The 6,000-nt window shown below is 44.0% G+C and overlaps 1 protein-coding gene across 1 annotated transcript in view; it reads right to left on the minus strand.

Moving 5' to 3' along the window:
- Nucleotides 1-1,984, minus strand: part of smad4b (SMAD family member 4b) — a 110,196-nt gene extending 108,212 nt beyond the window's left edge. The window contains exon 1 of the mRNA XM_087990636.1: nucleotides 1,819-1,984. The gene's annotated coding sequence lies outside the window, so the exon portion shown is untranslated. The remainder of the gene's footprint in view (nucleotides 1-1,818) is intronic.
- Nucleotides 1,985-6,000: the final 4,016 nt, after the last annotated feature.

Raw genomic sequence — 6,000 nt, forward strand, 5'->3', positions numbered from 1 at the left:
GACCAATAATGAACATGGGAAATGAAAATTAAATCTAAAGAGTCTGAAGCACTTCCAGTATTGTGTTTTTTTTTAATTCAACAGCATCCAAAGTACTGTGTTCTATCAAATCTATTTAAGTCTGTAAAATTAGCTTGCTTTGAAATTATGGGAACAGAGACAATAAAGGAGTACTTAGAAACTAGAAAGTACAACAAAATTTAAATAGGGTCTACAACCAGATAGGCAAACAAATTTCTGCACACTGAAATAACAAATGAGACCTGCAGAAAACAAAATTGACAACTGGAAAAACATTTGAGAAGAACTGGGAATGTTGATAAGACTTAAAACTATGAAATGAAGTTGCAAAAAAAAAAATTCTGAAGCAGAAAAACTGAATAAAGTACAAGAAATTTTGCTAAGCCTGTTCAATTGTTATCAACCTGCTCATAATAGAGAATGAGTGGAGAGTAAAGAAGTGAAGAGTAAAGAAGTGAACAGTGAAGAAGGGCTTATGCCCGAAACGTCAATTGTCCTGTTCCTTGGATGCTGCCTGACCTGCTGCGCTTTTCCAGCAACACATTTTCAGCTCTGATCTCCAGCATCTGCAGCCCTCACTTTCTCCTCCAATGAGTGGAGAGTAAACAGACTAACTCAAAACAGAGAAGCTTGAGCTTTACAATCTGTGAAGACACTGATAGGCACAATTCCAACCGTATTCAACAATCTCCAGCCTTGATATCAGTAATATCAAAACTGATAGACTGCTGTGCTGGGATGCCTTCAGTAGTTACTTGGATGTTTGTGTTTTGAAGTTCTAAGCAAAATGCATGTTTTATTACACTATTAAAGCATTTAATAGAATAAGCACAAAGTTGTTTTAAATTCAGGAAATATACACGATCAACAGATTATTTCTTTTCAATGATTTTACATTGTAAGTCTAGTTTCTCTAGGCGAATGATATACACTTTGGGTTTACCTGCTAGTACAGGCTGCAATATAACAAAATAATTCAATGTTTAAAAGAAGTCCAGCTATCATAACAAGGCATCAGACTGATATTAATGGTTTGCAGTACCATCTTTTATCCTGAATTTACCATTACATAGTCCGAAATTTGATCGGCTATTCGCCAAAACAAAAAAAAATCTTCCACACTGCATTTTTACAAATCTACGCTCACTGGAGACTGATCTTATTCATGTGGATCATTTTAATAACGGAGAGGCTACAGAACCTTAAACGCCTGTCAACATTTCAGATTCAGCGATTCCCTAGAAAGAAATATTAATATCCTTAAACGTTTTCTATTCAACGCCGGAGGAGGGGGATGGGAGAGAATAAAATCCCGTAAAAACACACTTAAAAATCAGTCCAACTATTCGATCACAAGACTTCTCTGCAACTAATTCGAAAGCTCAACATTCAAACCCTTACTGCACTCCTTGCAACACCAGGCGACGATACAGTTAATCACTTCAATCGATGGAGAACTAAAAAAAAACTTCAAAACCCAATATAAAGAAAACGCGTTTGTGTAAGCAAGATCCTTTCCCTCCCCACCCACCCGCTGCATGTTTACAACGCCCAGACTCTTCTTTATAGCAGCCAATTCCACGTTGAGAGTAAATAAAATGCTGCTTATAAATCACCATAGTAACTGTGCTGCAGTTAATGGTCGCACGGAGATTATCCACCGGGAGAAAAGGCTTGCCAACTCGAACACTGTGTAGTTCAGTGACTCTAGGCCTACGCTGGGCCTCGGGACCCCCGCCTTCTCCGCCCCGGAGCCGGAGAGAAAGTTTTCCGGCCCCCGGACCGGGCCTCACTTACCGCAGCTTCACCTCGATCTTTCTCAGAGAGTCAGGGAGATGGTTCCCGGCTGCTCTGATCACCCCAGACCCCCTGGACTCTCCGAGCCGCATCTGAGGTGCCTGGGGCGGCCGTGCTGCTTTAATCTCTCACCCTCTCGGATTCCCCCGTCACCCCAGATCCCGTTTTTTTTAAGGACACAACATGGCGGCTGCCGAGACGCATGCGCCCTGCCTCCCCTCCGCTGCCCTCCCCCTCCCCCCTCGAGAGGACCTCCCCGAATAGATTCGGCAATCTCCGGCCAGAGCCCGAGCCAAACCCGAACCCGAGCCCGAGCCGCTCCTGCAAACGCGCTGAGACGCGAAAAAAAAACTGCAGATGCTCGAATCCAGAGGAGCCAAGATGAGGTGGACCCAGTGTTGGACCCAGTGTTGGACTGGGGTACACAAAGTTAAAAATCACACAACACCAGCTTATAGTCCAACAGGTTGATTTGGAAGCACTAGCTTTCGGAGCGCTGCTCTTTCATCAGGTGGGTGTGGAGTAGGACCATAAGACACAGAATTTATAGCAAAAGATTGTAGTTAACTCTTCCAGTTTTTAGAATGGGTTACAGGTTTCGGTTCATTAGCACTGTAAATCCCAGAACTACTTTTAAAAGTTTCCGTTCATGCTAATGAACCAAAACCTATAACCCATTCTAAAGTATGGAAGACTAAAAAAACAATCAAGGTTTGTTCAATATATTTTTTTTACTTGCACGACACTGTAATCTTTTGCCAAAAAGTCTGTGTCTTATGGTCCTACTCCACAACCACCTGAAGGAGGAGCAGCACTCCAAAAGCTAGTGCTTCCAAATAAACCTGCTGGACTGTAACCTGGCGTTGTGCAATTTTTAAACTTTATCCAAAGAAGACAGGCAGAAGGCTGGAAGAACGCAGCAAGCCAGGCAGCATCAGGAGTTCTGAACAAGGGTTGCATCCGAAACATTGACTTCTCTGCTTCTTGATGCTGTCTGGCTTGCTGAGTTCCTCTCGTCTCCTGCCTATCTACCCCGCAAACCCACAGGTAGTCATCAAGCACCTCTTTGCAAATGCTGTCATCTGCATGAGCTAACTGTACAATGCTACCTGCTGTTTTCTCACACTTTTCATTATTTCCTCACGATAGATTTGTGTTAATATGATAAAACCACTACACAACCCGAGTATCACTGGAAAGACAGAATGTAAGAATTCATGTTTTGTATCCCCTAAAGGCTTTTCACAGGAACCTGCCGAGTTCCTTTGTCACTCGCTATTTTAATTTTATTTCTCTCGCATCTGAAGAATTTTGCTTTAGTGCTTTCAAATAATCTTCAGTCCTTCTGTTCCAGTCAACATTTACAAAAGTAAATTCCAAAACCTAAGCAGCCATTGAAGATAAACTATTTTTACCCCAAGCTTCTTCAGTTTCTGATCTTAAATTAAGCGGCTTCAGACCACTGGAAATTATCCACTGGTAATTATCTTATTCAAGCTTATTAAGATTTGTATTAAGATTCAGCCCTTAATCTTTTCAGATGTGCATGCAAGAAACAAACTACAGGACTGCATAACAGCAATCACTTTAAATACAATAACATGATAAGCGCAGCTCCAACAATATTCGAACCTCAATAACATCCAGAACAAAGAACTTGACTGGCAACGTACCCAAATGCATCCACTCCTTCCACCCACTGGATGCTCAGTGGCATCGGTATACGTTATCTACAAAATTCGTTACAGATTCACCAAGACTCCTTAGACAGCACCTTCTAAACTCATGACCGCTGCCATCCAGAAGAACAAGAGCAGCAGATACATGAGAACATCACTACTTACAATTTCCCATGTAACTTGTCACCCTGACTTGGAAATATATTGTCGTTTCTTTTGTATCACTGGGTCAAAATCCTGAAATTCCCTCCCTAAAGGCATTGTGCTGTAATTACAGTGCTGTACTAATTGTTGCACACATACATGTGAGAGGTTCTCTCCAAAATGGGCTTTGGGGAGGGAATCTGCAATTAGATCAGACTGCTCTACCGACATCGTTAGTGCAGTTTCAATTAACCATACGAATCAGAAAGCTTTCCAATCAGATCTATAGTCAAGCAGGGCTTCTCTCTCTCTCTCTCATGCTTGTTTTTTTTTCTTTACAGACCCATTTGCCAAGTCCATCAGGAAGGATGCAACCCTGAGAGGGGCAACTATTCTTGGCAGCGGGGGCCTACAGTACATGGATGACATCACCACTTTCTGCTCAGATCCACTGTTGGGCACAGACTCATGTGCATCTGTGACTAGTTTGAACAGGCCTTGTGGAGCAAGGTAAATTGAGTCAACAGTGAGACCATGCTCTTTGGAAACTGGGCCGACCAATCCTTTATCCCCTTCACCGTCAGGACAGATCACCTGAAGGTGCCGGGTATTTGGTTCGGAGGGGCTGGGACAGGTGCCAAGTCTTGGGAGGAGCATGTCACTAAAGGTGAGGTAGAAATTGGGCAGATGGCAGCACTGGTCACTCTCCATGGCATGTAAAAACCTGGATATCAGGTGAGAAGTACTCTGTTGTTATACATGGCGCAGGTCTGGCCTATTCCCTGAACCTGTACCGCTGCAGTCACCCAGGCCATCTTTCACTTCATGTGGAGATCAAAGATAGACCGTGTCAGAAGGGACACCATGTATAAAGATCTGGACAAAAGGGAGATAAAACACACCCAATGCTACCCTGACACTGATAGCCATCTTTGTGCATAGCAGCATCAAGCTATGCGTGGATCCCTGATGTGTAAACACCAAGCGTCACTACGTACTGAGGTCCACCTGTCCCTGGTATTGTGAAGGATGGGCCTGGCATTGCTGCTCAGAATTCTCTAAGTAGTCGGACCGTTCCGTATCACCTGTCCTTCATGGAGAAATTTGTGAAGAAAAATACCTTTGACTCCTCCTGATGGTAGTCAAATACCTTGACTACCATCAGGAAGTGGTCAGCCCGTAACATCCTTGAGACCCTGCGGGAAAAGGGGAGAGCAGACGGTGTCAAGCGGTTCCCTGTGCAGACTGTCAAGATCATTTGGCAGAACTTCTCATCACCAGAACTTTCAAACAAGCATCAGAACATCACTCGGCTGGTGGTGAGAAGGGTAGTTTATGCATGCCTGGACTCACTGTGCCACTGCACACTGCCCTTGAAGCAGCTGTGGAGGGGATGAGACTGTCACACACCTTCTCCTGGATTGAACCTCCGTAAAGAAAGTCTGGAAAAGAATGCATTGGTGTATGTCGAGGTTTGTCCTGAGCAGTTCCATTACTTGGGACACTCTATGGTTTGTTCCCTAGGACGCGCACCGAATGAACATCAGCTGTGCCTGGAGGACCATCAACTTGGTGAAAGACGTTCTTTGGTCTGCCCAAAACCTGTTGGTCTTCCAGTTGAAGTACTTGACCCCGACTGAGTGTTCCAGACTGGCACAGTCCAAGGTCCAGGATTATGTGCTGACGTACTTGCTGAAGCACGGTGGGGGAAGACCACCATGTAAGGTCCTTCTGCTGAAGAGTAACTGGAGTCTATTCAGTAATTGGGCCCCACTGATGCCTCAGTCAAGAGGTTACCCATAAACATAGAGAATGGTGAACATCAAAGACTTAATTTATTTAATATAAACAGCTCCACTAACTGTATAGGTACCAAAGATTTCTATGAATAACATATATTTTTGCAATAAATAAAAAAATTTGTTGAAGGGGACATTGCTTCACAGCCTTTTTACTAAGATCAAGTGTAGTCTCTGTTATTATCAGGATGGGTGTCGAGTTGAGAGTCATCAGAGCCATTGGCATTGCTGGATCGTGATTGGATGTTGGAGGATTGTTGGTTGAGCTGACCTGCTCTTGGTGGATCTTCATGCCAGCTTCAGCCTAATGCCAATTCAGGGAAATGCCAACCTAGAGCAATGGCCTTAGCAGCCACCCGCAGCCCAGTGATTCCAGAACCATCAGGGTAACTTAGAAGCAGGTGGAAATATGCACAGCAATCAATCAAACCTTTATCATGAAGAGGATCTTGCTGGAAAGCTGCCTTCACCTATCCGCACGTTACCACCCTGATCCCGCCACCCCCTTTATCTGCAGCTCCCTCTATACTACCACCAGTCCTTAAGAAGGGTTACACCCG

This window comes from Chiloscyllium plagiosum, unplaced genomic scaffold (assembly GCF_037043375.1).
Source record: "Chiloscyllium plagiosum isolate Xiang-an unplaced genomic scaffold, Cpla_swu_hap1 HiC_scaffold_1, whole genome shotgun sequence".
NCBI classification, from domain to species: domain Eukaryota; kingdom Metazoa; phylum Chordata; class Chondrichthyes; order Orectolobiformes; family Hemiscylliidae; genus Chiloscyllium; species Chiloscyllium plagiosum.